Below are 27,257 nucleotides of genomic sequence, written 5' to 3'. Positions count from 1 at the left end.
TCCTTCCCTTCTTCCTTCCTTTTTCTTTCTTTTTTAGTAGAGCCTCTAAAGGGCTTGGAATTCTTCCTTAAAGACTTCTGGCAGATAAATTAAAGAGATTTCCTTGACTTATAGTTTCCACCATTGATTTTGTTGTTGCTGTTGCTGTATCAGCTAGGGCTTTGTAGTTGCAAGCTGCAGATACTGATCCTGGAAAACTTAAGCAAAAAGAAGAATTTATTGAAAAGATGTAAGATAGCTGACAAAATTGAAGGAAAAACTAAAGAATCTGGCATGGAAAGAGAACCAGAGGAGATTAAAAATTCAGGTAGCAGCACCTATGAATAATCTTTTTAGGGCTCTGCAACAATCATTTTCCTTTTTTGCAATAACTTTGCTGAAAAGTCAAATTCCTGGAGAGAGAGTCTCATAGGACTAGATTGATTCAGCTGTCTCTGGCCCTTCAACTGCCTGGGGCTTGGCTTTCAGGCACCTTGATTGACAGATCCACCAAATCAGCTCCCAATAGAGGAGGGGGAGTTCCTGCAATGGTTTGTCCACAAAAAAAAAAAAAAAAAAGGAAAAAATGGCATCAGGGTGAACAAAAAACAGTTGATGCCATTTATAGTATATTTGATCAGGATGCTTTCTCTCTCTGGAATGCCCTTCTCCACTGCAGACCCTACTCAGTCTTTCAAATCCAGCTTGGACATCACCATGTCCAGGAAGAGTTCCCTGAGCCAAACACATACCCTCACCAGCTGCTTAGTTAGGCATCCCACAGCCTCCTTGTTTCCTTCTCTTACTGCCTTTAAACAATGAAGTGTAATTATCTGAATGTCTGACTTCCTTGAGGGAAGAAAGAACTTATTATTCAATATTATTCAATTTTCTGTTCCTAGCACCTAGAATGTGCTCATCAGATGCTTCTTGAATGATCAGTTGGAAAGAAAAATGGACAGTGGTGAACAAGTTGGATCCTCCTCCATCCTCCCTCTGGCTGTCCCAGACAAAGTAAACATGTTTTCAACCTTATTTTCAACTATTTTGCTAATATGTACCCCAATAAGGTGAGAAAACCTTGAGTGTAGCCTTAATCTAGATGATGTCTGCTTTTAGTCTAGACTATGCCTTTGTGCAAATAGAAGAAGGCATCCACGCTACATGGTCAGATGAGAAATAGGTTCCTCCTTGGGCACCTAATCATAAGATACCATTTAGATAAAAATTAAATAATACACCAAACTTTATATTGTTAACATGATATATTAATATATTATGTATTTATATATATGTTGCTTATATATGTATATTATATATATCTATATCATATATTTTTTAAAACACATCAAAAGATACCTGCTCTGGTTGGATGCAACTATGCAAGGGATGCAGACCTGTGCCAGGGGTATATCTTGGGGAGCAGAGCATGGACTGTGTTTCATGTCCCTGCACACATTGGTCAGCATCTCTATGAAGTGAAGGGACTACCCACCCACACATGGCCTCTCTTCCCTAGAAGAGCCCAGTCTGCAAAGAACAGAACTTGACATAAAGTCAAACTATGCATAGCAAATCCATGAGGTACAGTAGGGAGTAAATAGACCCATAGGCATTATCTAATTGAAGAGTTAGTTCATTTGAAAAGATATTAGCAAGAAATAGAACCAGTTCTTTTCCATTTGTTTTTAAATTTTAAAACATCAAACACACAGAAAAGTACATGTATCTGCATATATACCATCAACCACCTAGATTTAACAATAACATTTTATTACATTAGGTTCCAATCTTTTTTAAGTTCCCCTACACCAAATCACTGCCATCCCTGTCTCTTTCCTTCATCTCCAGATTGTCCTCAAGTGAGGACATGCTTGTCCAGCCCATGTTTGTTTGTGATACATTCACTATGTATTTTACATAAACAACATGTGTCTTTAAAAATATATGATGTAGATGTATATAACAAATATATAAGCAACATATATCATATATAAATATATAATGTATAAATATATCATGTTAACAATATAACATTTGGTGTGTTTTTTAAATTTTTATCTAAATGGTATTTTATAATTCAGATACTTGTATAGTTTGCTGTTTCTATTCTTATGTTACCTTTCAGAGATCAATTCATACTGGTATATGTAGCTCTATCTCATTTATTTTAACTGCTGTATAGTATTGCATTATATGACTAATTCACAACTTGTCCATCTTTTCATTGATAGGCATTTAAATGATTTCCAGTTTTTGCCTTTACAAACAATGATGCAATGAACATATGTTCACCTGTCACTTTGTATACATGTGCAAGAGACTTTTAGCTTACATACTTAGAAGTAGAATGGCTAAATCTTAGGATATATACATCTTCAACTTTGACAGATATTGCCAATGCACTCTCCAGCATAGATTTACCAACTTACACTCCCACCAGCAATGTATAAGAATTTTTGTTTCCCCGCGTCCTTGACAAACTTGGTTTTATCAGATATTATCATTTTTGCCAACCTCAGGGGTTTGAAATCATATCACACTACGGTTTTGATTTGGATTTCCCTTGATATTAATGAGACTGAGTTGTTTCTTTCTTTTTTCCGTGACTGTCCAGTTCATATTAGTTGTTCATTTTTGTTGGATTATCTTTTCCTATTAATTTGTAGGAATTTAAAACATACATCTGTATTAAGAATTTTTGCTATCTGTAGGCATTATAAGTATCTTCTTTCAGTCTGCAGCTTATGTTTTAACTCTCTATTGTGTCTTTGTTGGCACACAAGTATAATATTTCAATATAAGTCTCTTCCTTTGGATGTATGCCTTTTGAGACATAGCTCTGATGTTTTAAAGTGCCCTATGTTTGCATCTCAAAGTTTTAAACTTTCCCATTCATACTGAGGTCTTAATTCCATCTGTAATTTACCTGGGTATAGAGTATGACATAGGGATATTTCTTTTTTTCCGTAGCTAATTATCCCAGCACTTGAATAGTTCACCCTTTCTCTGCAGATTTGTGTTGCCATCTCTGTTATGAACCAAATTTCCATGTATTCATGGGTCTGTTTCTGGAACTTTTCCCTTTCAATTTGTCTCTCCCTATGCAAATACCAAACTCTTTAATTACTTTCAGAAGGCAGTTTTTACTGACACCTCACTATTTTTTGGGTGAGATGTGAATACCTCCAGGAAGGGTGATGCTCTAAATCAATGACAATGCCATGTGTATAGTGTCCTTAGATTCCTTCCCATCTGTCAATCCACTGAGAGGAAGTTTTGGTGGAGAAAATCCAAGGGAGATCCAGAGAACACAGGGCTCCAGGAAAGGGGAAAGGAGAGAGACTCAGAGAGAGGGTCTCTCAAGCAAGAAGCAAAACATAGCACCTCCAGTTACTCAAACTTTTTCTAGGCTTGGTCCTGAATATAGATATATTTGTCCAGAAATAGGGTATTTCAATATATAAATGCACCCCACAGCATTCTATAACCCTTATCATAAAATCATAACCAGACCATAGCTAATATTTATTGACACCTAGGCTAAACATTGATAGTAAACATGACTTTATTAAATCCCATAACATGAGTAATTTCCCTGAAATATAGATGAGAAAATTGAAGCTCAGAGAAGCAGAGTGATTTGTCCAAGGTCACACAGCTAGTTAGTGGCAAAACCCAATCTACCTTCCTTGCTACTATATTCCACTGCCTCCATGTTGTAGAATGTACCACATTAGAGTGGGATTACCTGCTTTTGAAGGGAGAGAGTGAATCTTGTTTTACCATTACGTTCTCAACCCAAGCACTGTGTTAGTCACACAACAGGCTCTCAATCAATACTTGTAGACAAGAATGAATAGATGCATGTTAGCTGTGGAGTCTGTGGTTTCTGAGTCATGAAAGGTCTACGTGGTTTATTTAGTTGTTTGGGGGAGAACAGTCTTCACCTCACTTCCTCTGAAAGCCACGCCAAGCCATTTTCTTCTTACCCTCAGATAATGAGCTGAGTTACAAATACACAGCAAAGTCTTTCCACCCACACAGATCCTAGGAGTGTACAAATTGATTTGGGGGCAGGAGAACCAGGCACACAAAGGTCAGTGCCAGCAGCACTTCCAGCTTGGACGTTTGTTTTCATCTTCTAGAAATAATCTTCCCATTTCCCAGATGTTTTGGTGTCATCGGCTTTGTTTCTCAGCAGAGGCAACTGCAACTCTTCCTCCTCATGAGGCTGTGTGCTAAATCTGAAAAGCGTTTGCAGCTCAGCCCCACAAAGATTGCTGCTGCAGTGGGGATTCCCAGCCAGCACAGAGCCCCTTGCTGCCGAATGGATTTCCCCGACATAAGAAGTGAGTGGGCCACTGGTCCCTGGGGGATTGTCAGCACCATAACTTCTTTGAAAAAAAAAGTATTTTGGGGTGGTGGGGTTGGGGGACAGGGATCTGTAAGGGGAGGCTATAGTGCATTGGGAACTGGTTTGGAAGACATGGCTCTCTCTTCTGCAGAACAGAATGGATTCATCAACGATGGCTTCACAGCAGTTAGGCCTCCATCACCAACCACCTTGGGTTAACTACTTTACCACCTCTGAATTGAGCTCAGCCTCAGAGCTACTCAGGGCCCATGTGGCCTCCATTCCAGCAATAAGCATTTGGAAAGCTTTGCATCTGAGAAAGTGCCTCCCGTGAGTTATCTGTGCTAGGAACTCACATCTGCTGTCATTATCATTCACTTGGATTCTGACATTGATCCAGAATTTCCTAGAAAACACTGTGCTTTCTGACTACTGCTGTGATTTGTGGCTCCCAGATCAGCTTTTACCACCAGCCCTTACCACACGCCTTGCTGTGGCTTCTTGCCTTGTCTCCATAAGCATTGCTCTCTGGAGCTCCCACATGACTTGGCAGGAAACCCCTGCCCTAGAAAAGTCTCCTTACTTTCAAGAGTCCATTCACTCATTCAACAAACATTTCCTAACTTCTGCTATGTTCAGGCACTCATCTAGGCATTGGGATACAACAATAAATAGGCAAAGTCAGTGTCTCAAAGTCTTGCACTCTAGTGGAGAGGATAGAAAATCTACACATAGATAAAGAGTTATTGAACATAATATTCAATAGTAATGAGCAGCACCATGAAGCAAAAATAAACTAAGATTAGAGAATTGAGATTGGCCTGGGGAGGGGGTAGCACTTCAGATAGAAGGGTCAATGAAGAAGATAACATTGAAAAAGACCTGAACAAATGAGAGAGATTATTGGGGGAACATACCTGGTAAAAGGGCTGAGGTGGAAACGTACTTGGCAAGATTAAGGACAAAAGTAGGTCAAGGTGCCTAGGAGAGAGAGAGAGAGAGAGAGAAACAGAGAAGGTATGAAAGGAAAAAAGTGTATCATGATGTGCTCCTAATCAGCCAGTCCTCTTAGCTCATGAGACCTCAGCCTAGATCCCCAAACCATCAACTGCCATCTTACCCAAATTATAGACACAAGCATAAAGAGAAATGGAAAGTTTCATGCATTTACCCTTTGCCAGTCAATCCAATGACGGTAAACTCCAAGGAAGGCAGTACTAGCAATTCCTAAAGCCTATCTGGGGCCAATGAACACTTAGAAATTAGATATGACTATGGAGTAAAGCAGAAAAAGACCCCTTGGTAGTCCTGGCAAATACGTGGTACATGCGTCACCTCTCCCCACCTCCAGACCCAAGCTCACAAACCCAGTGCCAATCAACAATGTCATTCTCATTCACTGAAATGGGATTAGTCAGCCTGACAGATTATTGACATTCTGGCTCCTGAGTTACCTATAATGGTCTAGTTTTTTGAGATCAGACACACTATTAAGTATCCTTTGGCAACTTTCTATCTGTGGCAGCTTTCAGCCACATTATAAATGAAGTAGCAAAGGAAATACATTTATTAAGCTTTAACCTGAACGCTTTACATAGACTATAGTGTTATGTTTCAGCAAAGCTCATCTTTGATGACAGTTTTAATCACACTCAGGCTCGCTCAGGCATACAGTGCCTTCGACAGTCACCTACTCACTTCACTGTGCTGTGTTTGACACGTCTGCCATTTCTGAGTGATTCTGGATGTCTCACACTTTTGCTTACCTGCTTCCCAATCAGTACTCCAATTTTGCCATTCTTCCTGCACATGACACCAGGCAGTCAAACCATATATGCACTTAATTCTGCCAAGGATTTCTGTAATACTCTTAAGGTCTCATGCTAATAATGGGAATTTCTGGAATTGTGACAGAACTTCTGGGAAGAAAGAGAGGTGGTCTGGGGGAGGAAGGGCTTTTAGCACTTTTGCAAGCATTATATCAGATAGGCAACCATCCAGGTAGGTTGCCATATATCATTGCTTGCCACAGAAAGCTAGTTCTTCTCTGCTTATGCCCAAAATAAAGGAAGTGAGTCTTGCCAAGAGCCGTTTTTAACAATATCGGGGGCAGAAGAACATTAATGCGCTATCTTGATGCTTCCAAAGCTCTTCTACTAATTCCACATGCATAATACCTCAGGGTCCAGGTATCACTTGGGTGGACTTCATCCACACCAAGCCACAGGATGAAGAGGCTCAGAAGGGAAATTTCTTAATCGTGTATAGTACTCTAACCACATCCTGCCCAGAAAGGATGGGCTGAGCTGTAGGTCACTGTCCAATGCATCTAAATGCATAGATTATTTTTTTTTTGGTTGTTTATTTTATTTGGGGCTATGGACTTGGACTTTTGAGAAAATTCTCTGTCATCATTATCAACACAATCTTTCTTACACTTCAGGGAGTTTACTAACCCCACCCACACAAATAGAATGACTCATCCCGGAGGGGTCTGAGTTGGTGTCTGGAAAGACAGTGAGATTAAACAACCGCTTCAAAAAGCAATGTCCTAAATTGTCCTTGTAGCAATTGCCCATAGGAAGAAAGGCCCAAAGAGAGGACATCCAGATACTATTTCATAGATATATCGGACAGGTCCCAGCAGAAAACAATGGCATGCTCAAATTGTGTAATAGGAGGAGGGTTTATGATAAAGAGACTCTTTTCAGAGAAGTGGTCAGGGTACAATGGAAACCACCAGAAAAATCATGTAGCATTTAGGTCTGGCAGTTGCGGTACTCCCCATACTATCTCCAGGCCTGAAAAGATGAGGGGAAGGAGCTGTTTCCAAGGAGAGAGAGAATGGCGAGGAGAGGTCCCTGACAGGAGGAAGGAGCTATGACTCACAGTACTAGGACCCAGACAGTCGGTATTGCCCCCACAAGAAGGGAGTCAGGGGAATCGATACCCCAATTTCACTCTCATCTGCTCACCAGATCTCTTTCTGGTGCCTCTAACTGGCCAATTCCAACAGGAAGCCAAGGGCAAGGAATCCCAGCAATGCAGCCAGTGGTCTGCGGGCAGAGCCCAGGGTGGTGAAGAGTGGACACTGGGTCTAGAGGGCTGATCTGAAGACACACAGTAGATACGATACATGTGTGTATATTCAAGTGATTCAAGTCCAAGAAAAAGAAGACTTCTCTATAAGCCTTCTTTAGCTAGAAAATTCTATAACTCTAAATATATTTACCTTTTTATTTCATTGCCTGTTTTTCTTTCTTTTATTTTCCTTTCTTTTATTTCCCTTCCTTTATTTTCTCTTTTTATTTCCCCTTGGACCACTCAAGTACTCCCTTAAAAGAATGTCTAAATCCAGGGTAGTAAATGGATTTTTCTCACACATGTCAATACCAAGCAATGGGTTGTACCTGACTGTAAGGTAATGTTGAGGATTCGGGGGCCCCACTGGCTTCAACAGGAATGACTGCCATGTTGGTGAGCAATGTCTGCCATGTACTCCGGAAGGGTGAGGGCCAGGGAAGTCTACAAATTAACATCTACATGATCCAAAGCAAAAGGAGGAATTAAGGTAATTATCTATGTCATCTGGCTAAAAATGAATATACCAAAAATATTCTCTTTAAGTATGTATATGGATATATGTTTATGTAAACTTCAACCTATTTACTTTCTCCAATACAAAAAAAAATTAAGATAAATATCACGTACATTATATCATGTCCATTTCTGGGAGCATGAATAGATTGTCTTGATACTTCTGATTTTATCCTACTGATGGTTTTCATGTTCACATGTACAAATGACATTGATGATATTACAAAATGACTTATTTTTATGTTTATGTTCTAGATCTGTGCTGTCCAGTATTGTAGCCATGAGTGATATGCAGCTATTTAAATTCAATTAGAATTAAATAAAATTTTAAAACTCAGCTCCTCAGTCACACACACAAACACACACTTCAAGTGTTCAATAGCCACATGTAGAACAGTGCAAATATAGAGTAGTTCCATCATTGCAGAAAATTCTATTGGAAGGTGTTGCTCTAGAACCCAAGGCTAATTCTTGGACACAGTGAAACTGATGTGTTTATAAGCATCACTTAAGCTTTCAATAATCCTATTATGTACGAGGCAGCAAGCTAAGTCCTTTATAAACATTATCTCATTTAATCTTCACAACCACCCTATGAGGGAGAATTATTCCTGTCATATTAGAGATAAGGCCTGGAAAGGTAAAGTAACTCATCCCATAACCACAAGGTAGTAATTAAAAGAGCTCAGATTCAAAACTAGATCTTTCTGACATTAAAGCTCATGCTCTTTACCATTATACCTGCACCTGTGAAAGAAATAACAACTCTATGGAATAATTCACTTAGTTTTGCGTTTAACACCTGAGACACCCTAGAGATATTAATAAAGTTGAAATGACAATTTATTTCCAAAACCAACATTTTTCCTTACATAATAGATTGTCATCTGTTGTTCATAATAAAGCTAAGTATGATATGTTCTTGAATTAACCTTGTTGCTATCTTTAGTATTGTGAATGTGAGTTAATAAGCAAATGAATAATTGTTGTAATACTCATCCCATCCATCTTAGTCAGGGTCCCATTAGAAAACAAATGGCACACTCAAACTGGGCAATTAAGGAGAGTTTAACTATGTGATTATTTATCAAGGTATGGACAATGTCCAGGAAAACCAGCAAGGAAAAGTGGATACTCATGGCGAGTAGGAGTGGGAGCCATCAGTACCTAAAGCCTACAGTAGCGGAAGAGCAAGGAAAATAATACTTCCTAGAACCAGAAGGGGCAGCTGCATGGAGAAGGCATCTGATGGAAGCTATGGCTTTTTGTAGAGGGACATAGTCAACTTATTGACTCAGCAAGGAGAGAGCCACTTCACTCACTTCCTACCCTCCCAGGTGAGGGCAAGTTTGTCCACTAAGACAGTCCATACAGTGCAGCCTCATGGGGTACTCAGCAAGATGGAGATGGGTGGAGAAGGCATCCAGGGGGACAAATAGAAGATGCCATGCACATTATCTATTAGAGTTATTTGGGAAAAGACAAAGGATAGCCATGCATGAGGTTAATATTAATAGGGATAAGGTTAACCAACACCAGACTTCTCTAAATCACAGAGAGTCACTCATGGCTAGTTAGATCCTCAAGGTAGAGGAGATGCCCAACCTCAGGGCCAGGCAGGCCATGGGTCTTCTTAGTCTGGAAGAGATTGGTTTTCATTAAATTTTAGTATACCAGTTCAAATAAGTAACTAAATACAGAACTTCCCTGTGGGATTTCCTTCATGCCTTGGCCAAGGATGTGGCAACTATATCATGGGATTAACCTGAAGCCAACAAGCACAGGCTTGATTGTAAAAGCTGCTAGGTTAGTGGCCCAAGAATTGACAGCTAGACTCGCAGTATTGAGAACAAGGATCATGGGTAGTCTAAATCCCAGGGACACTTTTATGGAACAGCAGAATTTAACTTTGGAGACTAATCTTTGAATCACTATCACATGCCTACTACATCCCAGATACCTGTATTCCAATCATCCAGCTCATCCCACCATTTCCAGGCAGTTATGACTTTTCTTTCCTGCAGTTATGACTTGGAACATGATGCTCCCTATGGCTGATTTCCCCTCCCTGGTTTGGTCTGATAAATTCCTACTCTAACTTCAAAACCCACCTTGGGTATCACATCCTCTGAGAAGCCTTTCCAATTTCTGTCACACAGACTAAAGGGCTCCCTCCCTGAGACCTCTGTGGCTCTTGACTCATCCTGCCATGATAGTGGGTATCAGAATAGAGTGAAATTAATCTATTCAGCTAGTGGGGAGCTAGTGCTTAGCCTGGAAGAGGTTGGTTTTCATTAAATTTTAGTACATAAGTATCTTTGAAAGGCACTGTATTGGGCATTGTGGGGGTGGGTGTGGGAGTGGTGGTGATGTGGGAGGAAACAGGTAGATAATAAAGGGTAAATAAAATTACCCATCCCTGCCCTTAAAGATGGGGCTATAAGATAAAACACAGAATGCCCAGTTACATTTGGATTTTAAATAAGCATATGAAAGACGCTCACATCATATGTCATCAAGGAAATGCAAATTATTAATAAAACAACAATGAGATATCACTACACACCCACTAGAGTGGCCAAAGTCAAGAACACTGACAACATCAAATGCTGGTGAGGATGTGGAGCCACAAGAACATTCATTCATCAGTGATGGGAATGAAAACTGATATGGCTCTTTGGAAGACAGTTTGTCAATTTCTTACAGAACTGAACATACTCTTACCATATGATCCAGCTACTTACCCAAATGAGATGAAAACATGTCTGCACAAAAACCTGCACACAGATGTTTATAGCAGCTTTATTCATAATTGCCAAGCTTGGAAACAAACAATGGAACATTATTCAACTCTAAAAAGAAATAGCTAGCAAGCCATGAAGAGATGTGAAAGAAACTTAAATGCATATTACTAAGTGAAAGATGTCCATTTGAAAAAGTGCCATACTATATGAGTCCAACTATGTGACATTTTGGAACGGGCAAAATGGTGGCGCCTATTAAAAGATCTATGGTTTCCAGAGGTTGGAGGTGAGAGGAGATGGAGCATAGAGAAATTTTAGGACAGTGAAACGACTCTGTATGATACTATAGTGGTGGATACATTCCATACATTTATCCAAACCCATACAATGTACAACACCAAGAGTAAATATACACTTAGGTTAACTATGGACTCTGGGTGATTGTGATATGTCAGTGTAGGTTCCTCAATTGTAAGAAAAGTCCCACTCTGGTGGGGATGTTGATAATAGGGGAAGCTATGCCCCCTTATTATCTGTGGGGTAAGGGGGCAACTGAGGTATCTCTGTGCCTTCCTCTCAATTGTTTGTGAATCTAAAATTGCTCTTTAAAAATTTTTTTAAATCTCTTGAATTTCAGGTGAGCAACAGATAATTTTTAATATAACTTTTAAAAAGTATATGCCATGTAGGCAGGGCATGGTGGCTTATACCTATAATCCCAGCACACTGGGAGGTCGAGGCGGGTGAATCACTTGAGGTCAGGAGTTTGAGACCAGCCTGGCCAACGTGGTGAAACCCTATATCCATAAAAAAATACAAAAATTAGCCAGGCATGCTGGCACATTCCTGTATTCCCAGCTACTCGGGAGGCTGAGGCGAGAGAATTGCTTGAACCCAGGAGGCAGAGGTTGCAGTGAGCTGATATGGTGCCACTGCACTCCAGCCTGGGTGACAGAGACCCTGTCTCAAATAAATAAATAATGTGTCATGCAAATAGACTCAAATATTCATGGGATATAGATAAAGAAACAAAAACTTTTTTAAGTAAATATAGCTATGTTATAACTATTTTATTTTGATTTTTTTAAAATGAGTCTCTTGATTTAATCAGGGCTTTAGGATCATAGGAGATTAGTCACTGTCATAATGATGCATTTATTCTGGGAAAAATTTAACTTTTTTTGTCTTCTTCAGAAACAGCTGCAAGAATGCCTAACATGAAAGTAATGGCCATCTAGCACACCTTTACTAAAACTTGATTCCCTGGGGCAGACGAAGGTCCTCACTGTAGTTGACAGTACAAATAGACCTCCACATGTGCTGTTTCCAAGCATCACTGCCAGACTTTCTGCCACCACCAGTGTGCTTTTCTCCTCTAAATGCACCTCCAACCTCAGCCCCACTCACTGGAATGTTGACATTTACAATGCCATAGTTTGAATTTCATCTAAAATTCAAATTTAACTGGCTGTATTTTAATTTGCTAAATCTAGTAAACTTGCTCAAAGGATTCATATTCTGGGTTGCTGAAATAATATGTGAATACATGGGCCATTTGTGCTACCAGCCAGGGCATACTATTAGCACAAGAAAGGCGCAGCCAGGGAGTGCTAAGGGAAGCCCAGAGACAGCCCTCCCTTGCCTCTCAGTACAGAGGATTCCTGCCAATAAACATGGCTTCTCTCAGGCTACCCTGGCTTGCAGAAGCATGGTGCACTTGAAAGCACCCTGGACTTAAAAGAGAAGACCTGGGCTTAAGTCCTAGGCCGGCCACTTATCAGCTGTTTGACATTCAGACAATCACTTAATTTCTTTAAGTCTCATTTTTCTTTCCCATACTGAAATGCTCATAAACAATTTTTTTAAAAGAGTGAGGAGTCCTTTTATGTACTTAAGGATTCACACAGGGCCTACCCTGAGAAAAATCAGAATCTTGCTCTGGCATCATCCATTGCCCTCCCTCTTTTGCCTCCATATTGCTAACAAACACTGGCCCCCAGACATGACCCAAACCATGACCCAAACCATCTAATGCTTATGCATTCTGTGTCTCAGCCCTCAGAATCTTCTATATCAGCGATCAGAAAGCTTTTACTGTAAAGGGCCCAGTAGTAAATATTTTAGGCTTTGCAGACCATATAATTTATAAATTGTAAACTATTTTAGGGTTTGTGAGTTTCTGTTGCAACCACTCAACTCGTCCATTGCAGTGTGATGAAAGCAGCCATCGAAAAAATGTAAACGAATGAGTGTGGCTGTGTTCCAATACAATTGCATTTATAAACCCTGAATTATGATTTTACATAATTTTCTTGTGTTATGAAATATTATTTTTCTTTTGACTTCTAAAAAGCCTACAGAAATGCAAAAACCATTCTTAGCTCATGGGCCATAGAAAAACAGGCAGCAGGTTGGGTTTGGGCCTGGGCTGTGGTCTGTTTACCCCGTTCTTTAGGAATGGGTTGCTAATGTCTGATAAACTCTCCAACTTGGAAGGGTGGTCCATCTCCTACAATTGGTGACCTAGAACAGAGTTACAAAAAGAGCAGGTCTGCGTTCTTATCCAGCCCTGGCCTCTGTCGTTAACTTACTATGCGAATCCAGGGAAATTATGTCACTACTTCCTGCCTCATCCTTCATCTGTTTAAAAAAAGACTGGGAGTGAGGGGGCATTATATTTAGCAAGCTGCTAAATAAAGTGATTGGGAAATACAAATGAGGAAAAGAGAGACATACTTAGCAGTGACGGTCCAAGTGTTGAGTAACATTAAAAATCATACAGCAAGAGAAATAGAGGAATCAAATTGATTTTCTGAGAAAAGTTCCACCACTGCTTTTTACTTCATGGAAAGCAAAGTAATGGGTGAGGTCATTTTTCCTTCACACACAATTCACTTTCATGAAGTTTGCCAAAAAGGGGAAGTTTCTCTCAATAGTGAAGTCCTGATGCCCAACTGAGCCCCAAGGGAGCATTTTTTCACAAAAGCTGTTTCTGTCCCTCGCTGGCCCCTCTCCTCTCTTCCCGCACCGCTTCCCACTCCATCTCAGACTACTGTCCGCAAATCCCACTTTTCCCAGTTATTGACTTCATCCCTTTCTCCTGTGGGATTATGGTGCTAACAAATACCAGGTATATTGCAGAGCCAGAAACCAACACAAAACTACAGGGCTTACCAATCGTTGTTTTGATGAGATGATATGAAGAAACTTTTAAAAATGAAACAAAACCCTTAAAACTTATGAAAATAAAACTTCCAGGTAAACAGTGACACAGAAAACTCAAGTATAGAAAAAAAAAAGTGCATGTTTTAATAACGTGGCTCTTTTGCTGGTGAGACATGGCAATCAACCTTAAATGACAATCCTAGGGGGATTAGAAAAAGAGCCCTCCAGGTGACACAAGGGGAAAAGATCAGGTTTTGTTAGAAGTAGAAAGCATCCACCAGAACAGAATAATGATTAGAGATAATTATAGTCAATTACAAAGGTGCCAGAGTACTGGTGTCTACCCAGCAAGTTACAGTACAGTTGAACCTCATTTTTAATCACTTCGAATGTGCCACTTTTATTTCTTGGCTGATGAATCTTTCACAGACAATCTCAAGTGTATTTACAGAGCATTTTGGTTCAACCAAGGTCAAAGAAAGTAAGAGACACATTCTCCTTAGAGCCTCATTCTCTCTCAGATGCTTGAGTAAGTGGCTTAAGAGAAGCAACTTGGGGCCAGGCACAGTGGCTCATGCCTGTAATCCCACGACTTTGGGAGGCCGAGGTGGGTGAATCACTTGAGGCCAGGAGTTCGAGACCAGCCTGACCAACATGGTGAAACCTCATCTCTACTAAAAATACAAAAATTAGCCAGGCATGGTGGTGTGCACCTGTAGTCCCAGCTACCAGGGAGGCTGAGGCATAAGAATCACTTGAACCCAGAAGGCGGAGGTTGCAGTGAGCTGACATCACCACTGCACTCCAGCTTGGGTGATAGAGCAACACTCTGTACCAAAAAAATAAAATAAAAAGGAAGCAACGTGGAGCACAAAGGGGAATACTAGAATTCAGGGCTTGGTCCTGCCTCTTTTGAGGCAGGTAAACATGAACACATTGACTTCTTTGAACCTCAGTTCTTTCATCTGTAGAATGAAGATAATGTCCTGTCCCACTTGCCACATATTCTGTCAATTTCAAACAACTTAAAATATAAAAGGACTTTGCAAATTATAAAATATAGGAGTGCTTTTTATGATTACTGTTGTGATTGAAGGAGGAACAGTCATTCAGGTCAACTGCTAAGCTATTGAACGGCTGCTTCAGTCACTTGAACAGATGACTTGTGAGGGTTAATAAGCACATGGCTTGGTCACCGCTTAGGCCTGGTGAGTCAGAGCCCCAAGCACGAGGGCCAGATCATGGGCTTCATGGGACCAGCTCATCTGACCTGGACAGCAGGAGCTTCAAAGCTAAAGAAATCTGGGATTGAATCCCATCTCTGCCCGTTTCTCACTAGGCAAGTCCCTTATCGGTTTCTCCATCCCTGAAACTGAGAAAATAATACTACCTGGCAGAGTTGTTGTGAGGCTCAGAGATAACACACATAATCTCTGGTGCATAGCAGGTTTTTTCACAAGTAGGAACAAGTGTGGCTAAGGGAAGAGCTGATATCTCTGACCCTTACCAGCTATTCTGCAAATGCACATGGAGATGGTTTATGTGGACAATCTGCTCAGATTCATTCCTACTTCTTGGAAAAAAAAAAAAACCCAAAGACATGGCTTATGGGTGATGAGATTTGCACCTACAAATGACAGCACATTATAAACTTACTACTTTCAGTTACTTTTCTTGTTACAATATAGTTCCTGAGACACCAGAAAGGAAATTCTGATCATTTGACCTGAACTGGTCATAAGACTGCTCCTTAATCTTATTATTCTCGTGCTCAAAACTGCCAACCCTCCCCATCCCCCAACCCTGCCTCTCTGTCTACTGTAGTAAATCCTTTCCAAACTTCTACCTCACTTTGCCCCTGCATCAACCCAACATTCAAGCCAAACTGGACATCTCATTATTTACCAAAGTCACCCTCTTCCTGGAAAGCCTGACACTGACTTAAACCAGGCATCCTGGAAAAAGACACTGAAATGCTGAGATTTGTGTGCAGGAGGCTTACGGGAAAAGCTCCAAGGAACACCTGTGAGGGGCAAGGACAGAGAGATTGGGCAAAGGGAGATGTTCAACCATGATGTGTCCACAGCTGAGGACTTAGCTCACACCACAAAAAGCTCTGGAGCTGAGATGACCCCTCAGAGTTGCTGTAAATTGTGTCAAGGAGCTGTGACCTCTACCTATTGACCAGTCTCTGGAGATGGGCTGCCCCCTGGGAGGGGACATAATTTTTGGATAAGGGCAGTGCTCAGAGAGGAAGTCAGCTGAGCTCCATCAACAGCCAGACCTCCTGGGGAATGTGCGTCTCCTCCTGAGGGGGCATCTGGGCCGCCCCCCAACACACTCACTATTCGACTGGCCAGCCCACAAGGCCCATCGTTGTCCCTGCCTCACTGTGAAGCCCACTCTGACCCTATTTCTCTCCCTGTTCATACATGAGATATGACCAACACACTTGCAAGACACTTCCAGGTGTCTCTTGGTGTCACCACTGAGTTCAGAGGTCACAAAGCTCAAAGCCTATATTTGGTGCCACTTCTCAAAATTCCAGTGAATGCAGAGAATGAGAAAGTTATACCCCTCAAAAATATGCCATGATGTGTAGTATTATCATAGTAAAAATTTCCAAGATCTCAGCATATTTAAGTATACTGAATACTTCCTAGGATGGTTCCTCATTTTGTTTATAGGAAAGAATATTTCATTGGTAATGATACAACTCTATTCTTACACAATATCCATTGGGGTTTTCATTTCCTTTATTTGCTGAATAATTTTTCTTTATAAAGTATTCTGTTGAAAATGTAACAAGAAGTTCTACAGACTGAAAGGAAAATTCAGACTAGGCGAGCAGAGTCAAATTAATAAGAAACCTTCCAAATTATACCAAAGTATCAACCATAAAGAAAATATTGTTGTAAAACAAACCCAGTATTCAACATAAATATACCTGTCCAGCTCCCTTACAAACTGAGGAAATGAAGATTAGTGTCATCATATCACATATTGAAATGATTTATTGGATCAAAAACACAAAAAATTGGTGCTTTGAAATAAATAGATTGCATAAATTTTAAAAGATTGAGTGAATGAATGAAGCCATACACTTTTACCAAAGGACAGAGATTACTGGTATATAAAAGTACTGGTATACATAATACTTATATATGCATACTTATAAAAATATATACATTAAATCATATTCATTTATATACATTATATATGCTTATTTTATACACATTTATATATAAAATGTGTGTGTACACATGTGTGCATTAGGTGAATACACACACATACACATATATCCCTAACAAATTATATATAGCTGCTGTCTTTTGGGAAATTGTACCACTTCACTGTGACAGACAATTGCAAAGTGAAAGGCTGAAGTATCTCTAGCTCTAGTTCAACAGTATAGCTGTCTACACATGGTCCTTCCAATGCTTCCAATCTACAATGCAAGACCCTACACAGTACCACCCTTAGATCCAGGCCTATGGCCCACCCTGCACACCTCAGGGTACCTGCACTTTGGATGTCTTGTGCAAATTTTTCCAAGTCTTCCTCAGGTGTCTGGGATCAGGCACCCCATCCCACACTGGGACTTGCATGAGCTCTGGCCCCCATTTCTCCTTTTCAGGATACTCTCCAACCCTCTGCCCCATTGTGGGGTTGACCACATACCCCAAGGAACCTCTCTGTGGTTATCCAGGCCTGTGATTAGGCCCTGTTCCAGGAGAGTGGCCTGGTAAACAGGTCACCCCTACTGACAAGCGTGGTGTTTATTTTGCAGGATCTCATAATATTGTGCCAGAGTGGCAATGACATGCTGATTTGGGGTGATTCACTCATGTTGGACATAGGATTATTCAGGGTTCTGCATTGACTGTCCATCCCGGCCTTGAGCCTGGCTTTTGTGGACCTATCAGTGTTTCCACAGCGGTGCTGCCTCCGGTCTACAGAACCCCAGGCTGGTAGGGCAGTAGCAGGTGTCCTTCATCCTATGCCACTCCCACCCTAACTTCTGGCTCCACCCTTACAGGCTCCTTGCCACATGCCAGATGGTCAGGGGTGGCCTCACCCATCTCTGAGTTTTCAGGATACTGTTGCTCCACAATGCAAGTGGCCATGGATCTTTACAATAGACATTCCCTCATCTTATCAATGTGGACCTTGCATTTTCCCACATTGATCTTTTTGTGGGAATGAAACTACTCTTCTCACTAGGCCCATGGAAGGAGAACCCTAGGAATGCAATGAGTATAGCCCAAAGGATTCAAGAAAAGATACACTTGAAAGGCATGTTATTCTACATTTATACTATAAAGATGCAAATAATAAATTTAACATGACCAAAAAGTGAGTTATTGTTCCCATTTTTTTACATACTCTCAAGTAAGGCTTGTATTTGTGATAATCATCTAAGAAGCACAGTAACAATCCTAGAGAGAGTCACTGGAGGCCAGTATTTACAGTGTGCACAAGGGAGGATGAGGTGCCATAAGTAATGATATGACCAGCACTACATAAATGGTTATTAGGGACATAAAGAGGCAAGAAACTCTACCCATATTGCTCCCATACAAACAGGCTCCAAAGAGTTGTATGGGTATTATAATACTCTCACAGGCTCTGTGAGTATTATAATAACATATTTCTCACCTTTTTCCCATGGTGGGAAATTTGAAGTTAGCCAGAAATGGTGTATTTGACAACAAAGAACACAGAGAAGTGGTTCCTGAACCTGAATAGAAAGCAATGGTGCCTGGACACCATGAAGAATCTTTACATGCACTGACTGGACAATAAACAAATACGTAAGTATCACTTCTTTATCCATTATCCTAAATCTTCATTAATAAATGACCATACCTCACATGGGTCCTTGAATTTTATGTGCTTTAATCCAGTAGTTTATATAGATAGGTGTCCTGCAAAAAAAAAAAAGAAAAGAAAAAGAAAAGAAATTTCCAGGGCCCTGTAAGCCTAGAGGTGGCCCTGATCCCATATCAGTTAGAAAAAGCATCCTGAGACCCAGAGATACCAAATGAACAATGACTTTCACAAGTCCTTTTTGAGTGCAGCAAATTCTCTGAACGTTTCCCAGGCTGTAATGAATATCATTATTGGATTTACTCGACGGTACTTTGTAGTAATCCAATGGAACATCTTCCAGTGGAATTTTTGGGAAATACATTGACTTATTAAAATCAAAGTAGATCTTAGGAGGCCAATAAAACCACCTCCCTTGCCCCATGTAACTGATATTTCCCCATGTTCTCCATTGTTACCTCCCGTTTGTGATCCACTAAAGTGAAAAATTCTACAATTGTTTTAAATGTCAAATGGAAGTAATTTATATTTACAGATAATCTAGTATACCACTAACCCAAGATGCTCACTAGAGCTGGCCCGGCTGCTTCACCCAGCTGTCTCTCTCTCACCTTGAAGTAGTCAAAAACCCACATAGACCAATGAAAATGTTTCCTGTTTTTCATAACCTCCTGAGAAGGAGACTGCATTGTCTCAATTACCCACTTTAATGTTTAGCAATGTTTACACTGCTTCTATAGGAGGCACTCATTCTCCATCTGATGAACCCATCTCTGGATTCATGGTCCATGTCTCTGGGTCCCTAACCACCCAATGACCCCATCCTGTTTATCCAGGCAAAGAAGACTTTTTTGAGGCATGACTAATTTTTCCATGAAGACCTGCCTTAAATCTTTCTGAATTTACCTGCCACTCTTATATATGGACTCAAATTACTTATTTCTTAAAACTAAAAAATTCATTCCCAGAGATATTGGTAATCTCTTCCCTAGAAGAATATTTAAGCTCCTTTGACTAACTCTGTGTGGTAAGCTATAAACATTAGTCCATTTTCTTTCTAGTTGTATTTGTTTTGGTTTTTACACTTCTTCCATTTTCTTTTTTTCCTATTCGAAATCAAGTATTCCTGATTTTAACTCATGTGAAAGAAACATATTATTCAGCCTCTTCTTTGTCAAGGGTTTGCTTGACAGCTTTTCTCAGTCCCTAAAAAGTAGAAAGGCCAATTTCTATCATGCCAGCTTGTAAGTGAGACCCTACTGTGGTAATACACACCCATTGAGCCCTTCTTTCCACCCTCTAAAATTTCAAAAGAACATGTTTCCCCTTAGATCTCCTCTAGCAAATGCCTGATTGCTTTAGAGGCTTTGGGGCACATTTGACATCAAGATATGAGAAGTGAAAGCTCAAATGCAGTGATTCACATTTGTAGCAGTTATGAATTTTACATGTTAAAACAAAATGGAGCTCTCTTTAATTCACTGTAAATGAGCTTAAATTAGTTCACAAACTCATAGTGGAAAACTTAAGCTTGACAATCAAGGTAAACTTAGTCACTTCTGGTTTATGCCAGTCTCCTTGGGAGGGCATCACCAGTCATTTCAGAAGGCTCCCTTCTTTTTCTTTTTTCCTTATCCCCATGGGGAGATACAAGCTGCAGGAGCAGGCGTTTGAAACTTGCTGGCATCAGGCAATAGGCATCAGGCCAAGGTCATCAGTAGGTGTGATACTCAAACGGTGTAACAAGCAGTTGGAACACACACTGACTGGTATAAGGTGGGGTCTTCCTGATGAGTGCCAGCTGATGGCAGCCCTGCCTCCATCCACAATGGCTTCCAAAGGAGCATGTTCTTTGATCCTTGGGCCCCTCACCAGGGCATCCAAGGCTGAACAATCTACTCCCTGCTCTGTTCTCAGGTTGCCGGTTTCGAAGATCACACAGTTGATTCCAGAAGCTTATAAGCTATTTGACATCTAAATAAGAGAAAGGAAAACTAGAATGCTACATGATTAACATTTATAGAAGTTATGGATTTTATGTGTTAAAAAATGATAAACCCAAAAGGCCACCCAAATACTCATCTCGGGAATGGGAAATGTTTGGCTCTCTGGCATCTCCTGGGACTGCAGGCCTGTTGGGTACCGCTTCAGGCTTTCTCTGCCTAGACCTTCCTGTTGCTGCTGCAGAGCCATGCTGGAATGGGAGACTCATCTACAATCATTGCTTCCTTTTCCTAGAGCTTCATCAGCAAGCAAGATACAAGGCAGCAAATGCATCCTATCGTATGCTATCATTAGGTTCCCCAAAGACTTGGCAGGAGGTGGATAGGCACAAAGCACTTTCTCTGGTTCCTCACCAGCCTCTGTCCTCAATTTCTTCTCCTGGCTGCCTGTTGCTTAAACCCGATCTCCCCATAGGCAGGAAAATACTCATGAGCCATTCCTTCCCAATCGGTGGTTTCCATGTGCCAAAAATTCCAGGGTCTTAAGCTTTTAGAGTTCAGGCTCTTGCATTAAAAGTCTCAGCTTTCAAGAGTATTGTCTCTTTTAAGGCATTAAAAAATAAATTCGGAAACTCAATTGACTTTCTTATGAGTGACTTTAGCTTTCTCCTAAAGAAATACATTCCACTGGCATAATGGGTGGAGGGTTGTAAAGAAGTAAGAAAATTGTGAAAAATAAAACAAACAGTTATACAAAAAAATTTCATTACCTCTGAACTGTGTTGGTTGCATACATTTGGGGATAGTTTCTTTCAATGTCTAAGACAGAGACCAGAGGCCCATAAAATAATTTATATTGATGAAAACCAATCAATCCTTTTTGGCTGTTGTAATTAAAATGTACATATCAACAGTTAATAAATAAGATGTGATGAAGATATTTAAAATATAAAATGTCTTCATTTTAAAAATTCTACTCCATTTAATATACACTTGTTATACAACCTCAACTCAAAAGAAATTCAAGATAGCACAATTATCCTTCCCTTTTTTTTCCAAAGAAAATATTTCAAAAGACCACACTTCCCACATATGTGGCATCCTATTGTAAAGGCCTCCCATCTGTAGAAGGAAGGAGGTGACTTTAAGGACAGTTAAGATTTTCACACTGAATTTTAACAGCAAATGGCATTAGTCACCCCCCTCCCAGGGATGCTGACAATTTGCTTCCTTGTTACACAGTTTAAAAGGAATACCTCCCATCTTGTTTTTTCCCCCAAAATCCAAAAATCCAAAGACTAAACACACACACACACACACACACAGGCTGAGTATCCCTTATCCAAAATGCTTGGGACCAGAACTGTTTTGGATTTCAGATTTTTTTTTTGTTGAGCATTCCTAATTCAAAAAAAAAAAACACCAAAATCTGAAATGGTCCAATGAGCATTTCCTTTGAGCATTATGTCAACACTCAGTTTCAGATTTGGGAGCATTTCAAATTTTGAGTTTTGAGATAGATATATATATATATGATATATATATATATGATGTATATATAATATGTTATATTATATATTATTATATATTATATATTATAATATATTGTTATATATTATATATTATAATATATTATTATATAATACATATATTTTAATCATATACAAGATATAAAAATACATCACTTATAAATTTGTAGCTTTAATAAGATAAAAATTTATATATAATCTATTTTATATATGATATACTTTATATAAAAATTCATATATGTAAGATATAAAAATATATCTTATATATGAGTACATATATTATTTATTTTATATATATATATATATATATTCAGTTTCTGAGGGAATATGAAAAATGATGTTTAGGCCAGGCGTGGTGGCTCACACCTCTAATCCCAGCACTTTGGGAGGCCAAGGCAGTTGGATGGCCTGAGGTCAGAGTTCGAGAGCAGCCTGGCCAACATGGTGAAACCTCATCTCTACTAAAAATACAAAAATTAGCTGGGTGTGGTGGTGCACGCCTGTAGTCCCAGCTACTCAGGAGGCTGAGGCAGGAGAATCGCTTGAACCTGTGAAGAGGAGGTTGTGCCACCACACTCCAGCCTGGGTGACAGAGTGAGACTCCATCTTAAAAAAAAAAAAAAAATGATGTATAGTCTCCTGGTAACAAAGGCATCGGCATCTCTATCAGTCTTATAGCCAGGTATATGCAACAGGTCATCCCAGAAGCAAGAATGGAAACTGGACCCAAGGTGAGGAGGAGGAGGAGGAGGAGGAGGAGGAAGGGCAGGCACTTATATTTGCACAGCATCTCAAAGAGTACAATAAACTCTTCCTTTGATCTCATTTGACCCTGAAAACAACCTATGCAGTAAGTGAGGCAGACATTATTATCACCCTTATCTAATAGTTAATGAAACTGATGCTCAGAAAGATTGTGTCCCATGCAAGGTCCCATAGCTAATAAGTGAAAAGCTAGGACAACTACAAATCCAGATACTCTGATTCCAAATTCCACACTCTTTTCATCAAAGCACAATAGCATCTCCAATTAAATGAATATAGATTTGGGAGCTGTAACAATTCCCCTGTGAGAGTATTTCAATCTACCAAAAATTTGTCCGTTTTTACATATCTATTGAAGGCTATGGCAGAGACTGCTACTACTCACTTACATGCATATTTCTCCTCTTCTAAGAATTTCTAGAAATGTCTCTGCCTTCCTAGGTAAGACAATATGACTGAGTTATGCACAATGAATTGTGGGCAGAAATGAGGTATGCCACTTTCACGCCTTGTTTCTATGATCACCATCAGCCATGAGATTTCTGTAATCCCATCTTTCTCTAATCCAGATCTAGAGAAGCCAGTGGAGAACACTAAATGGAAAGGATAAGGGTCCCTGAGTAACCGCATGGAGTAGCAGTAGCCTGTGACATGAGTGAAAAATAAAACTTGAAGGTGAAAGCCTCCAACATGTGGGGGCTCTTTGCTACAGCACTAGAAATTTATCCTAACCAATACAAAGAGCAAAGAAAAGATCATATTTTAGCATGCAGGATGCAGTGACACCAATATTTTAAATGATAAAGAGAGGATGGAGGAAATTATCTTCAGTTTTTAGTGTTCTCTTATATTTGACACGAAAAATCTTAATGATTGACTGGTTCAGGAGAGGTCCAAGATGGTGAGCCTCTGTCTCTCTCTCTCTCTCTGTCTCTCTCTCTCTTTCTCTCTCTCTCTCTCTCTGTCTCACACACACACACACACACTTTCACACACACAGAGACAGACATTTTGCTTTGCTTTGTATCACATCAAATTGTTCTTGGATAAGGTGGATTCAGGCTTTGAAAAGACAGAAACATAATTTCAGGGGTCTTCTTGAAGAACACAAAATTACAAATAGAATTAGGCACAAAAGTAAGTATTTATTGAAAACTACAAAATAAATCACAACAAATTACAAATTTTAAATACCATAAATGTAACCAAATCCAAAAAGAGAACTTAATATTGTTTATTAATAAACTGCCTAAGTATATAATATTTATTTTTACTTTTTTGGCTGTATACTCTTTTATCATCCCCCTTTCTATGACAATGATTTTATAATTTTATAATAGAGATCACAAAGATAAATACCTTTCTTCCAACATATTTCATCAATATTGTTCTTATTATTGATGGTAATGTCATGTGTACTTTTAGGATTATTGCCAACTTTGGGAAAATCTCAGTCAAGTTTCTGCCATATAAGAGCTGTAATATTTGGAAACATTGTACACAGACTAGCTTTCAACTCTGTATATTTCAATCCTAATTTCTCCTCTCCAATTTATGTACTTCCAGTGCTGGAGACCATCAGATACACCAATATTAAGACAGAACCTCTGCCCTAAATCCTTGTGATATGATGCCAAGTGAGTTGGAACAGTGGAAAATAGAAATATTCCTGGAAGACATACTGATATGGTTTGGCTCTGTGCCCCCACCCAAATCTCATCTCAAATTGTAATCCTTATAATCCACATATGTCAAGGGCAGGATCTGGTGCGAGGTGATTGGATCATGGGGATGGTTTCTCCCATGCTGTTTGCATGATAGTCAGTGAATTCTCATGAGATCTGATGGTTTTATCAGGAGCTCTTCCCTGTTCGCTCATTTGTTCTCTCTCGCCTGCTACCATGACTGTAAGTTTCCTGAGGTCTCCCCAATCATGAGGAACGGAGAGTCAATGAAACCTCTTTCCCTTATACATAGTTCTTTATGGGAGTGTGAGAATGGACTAATACACATACTTATGCCAGGATAACTTGCAATAACATAGAAGTGACTGAAAGCCATATAAATGTGTCCCTTTTAATCCATACTAAGTCTATCCCCCATTGCACTTTCTCTAAGTCAGATCAAAACAACAAACAAATCTATGGCTGCCCCTGTAACATCTGACAGGAAGGGAATTATAACAAAGGAAAGTTAAAGAGAAAATAGTGAACTTAATTGATTGCAGTTAAAATATCTAGAAATTTCCCTAGGATTGAATGTTTTAATAAAGTTTAGGTTGATGTCCAAAGCTAGCATGGTCCATGGCTTTTGGGGTTAAATGCTACACTCCTAAATTGCAAACTTCATTCAGGAAATTATAAATTGGCTTCATGACCATTTTTGATGAAAACTAAACTTTTTTAAATATTTTCATCAGATACAATATAATAAAATCTCTTTTGGAAATGGATCCAATCATTTTCCCAGGTATCTCTCTCTCTCATTGTAACATAGACAGTCTAGAAAATAGCAGTTATATTGAATTTTGTGATCATCCCCAGGAGCTAAGACTGTGCACCAAGGTGCCTAAGGTACAATGTCTCTTGGCACCTAAAAGTTTCAAAGCAGGCACATTAGCTAAAATATGAAACGCTGGATTTTTAAACTACTTAAGAGTATTGCAAAATGGAAGAAGAGTTGAGATTATCCAGGTAGGTTAGAAACTGGGTGGAATTAATCTGGGAGAGCTCCTTAGGGGAGATGTGTAATTTGGGGCTCTATAGGACAGTGATTAAGCTCCATGGAGGCAGGGACTTTGTTTTGTTCATTGCCATCTTCAGTGCCCACAATACTGCTCGGTACACACCAAGTGCTCAACTTTGGCTTGGATGGAAGGAAGGAAGGAAGGAAGAAAGGAAGGAAGGGAGACAGGAAGAAGGGAAGCAGGAGAGAAGGAAGGAGGGAGGAGGGGAAGAAAGGAAGAATGGAAATATGGAAGAAAGGAGAGAAGGAAGGAGGAAAATAGGGAAGGAAGGGAGGGAGGAAGCAAGAGAGGAGAGAAGGAGGGAAAAGGGAGAAACAGACGGAGGGTGAGAGAGAAAAGAAAAAGAAACAGGAAGAAAGGAAGGGAGGGAGGAAGGAAGGAAGGGAGGGAGGAAGGAAGGGAGGGAGGAAGGAAGGAAGGGAGGGAGGAAGGAAGGAAGGGAGGGAGGGAGGAAGGAAGGGAGGGAGGGAGAGAATTGGTTGGACGGAAGAAGGATGGTTGCCAGGAAGGGGGAAAGGAGGAAGAAAGGGAGGAGGGAAGGCAGGCCTTTGCACTAGGTAAGTGTGTTTCAGGTTCCTCACCTGTAAAACAAGGATAAAAATAGTCCCTCCCTCATAAAGTTGCAGTGAGGATTAAATGAACTAATACACAAATAATTTATAAGAAGGTCTGGTACTCAATGACTTAGTTATTACAGTGAATATTTGCCCTTCACTTAGTTCCATGGGGCTGTCATTCATAGCATCCAACAAGAGAGGATATTGTTACTGATTGGCACAGAGAGAAGGAAGCTGAATTAAGAATAATAGGAAATCTGCCAAGGGGCCTGAAATCTCTATTCTGAAAATTCGTGAGAATCGGAAGATCTGGGATTTGATCTGCAGGCTGGAATGAAAAGAAAAGGGTGCCCTGCAATGTGGCAGGAAGACCCATCTCAAGCCCCAACTGGGTAAACGCAATCAATAACATCCTGTCAGGAACTTTTTGTGGTCTCATGTAAATTTAGGCTACCTGAATAAAAGATAAAAACTGTCATTTCCTCTCTCATGTAGCGTGATGATTTATCTATGACTTTGAAAGAACAAAACCAAACCAACTATTGCTTAAACATTCCTGGTTATATGTGTCCATTGTGAAATATAAGAGAAGAATAGTGCAACATGGTGAGATATTTTAGGACATTTGCCTAGAGGAACACTAGAAAAAAAATGAGGAATAATTAACTCGAGACGATGGGCAAGTCATTATAATTATTCCTAAGTCAGGCTAGAGGGAAAAAGTGTCATGGGTTGTTTAATCAACCCTGAACTGCGGGGGTGACTAGTTATAACTTAGGTGTTTTCCAATTAGCTAATACCAAACATTAATAAATGGCCAGCTGCATTCGTAACACAATGCTTCCATATACTTACAAAGAGTTAGTGTAGCATCCTCTTAAAAACTTTAAACTTGACTTGGGATGCTCTTAGAAAATTCTACTTCTCAAAAGTTGTTATATCTTGTTTATTTATCAAACCCATGATCTTCAAAGGCGTTTAGGCTCACAAAGGCAATGTGAAAAACCACTATGGCAGGAACTGAGGGCGATTTTCACATATAGGC

This window comes from Pongo pygmaeus, chromosome 8, assembly GCF_028885625.2.
Source record: "Pongo pygmaeus isolate AG05252 chromosome 8, NHGRI_mPonPyg2-v2.0_pri, whole genome shotgun sequence".
Lineage (NCBI taxonomy): Eukaryota > Metazoa > Chordata > Mammalia > Primates > Hominidae > Pongo > Pongo pygmaeus.
The sequence above is the reverse complement of the archived record's forward strand: the minus strand, read 5'-3'. Positions refer to the sequence as shown.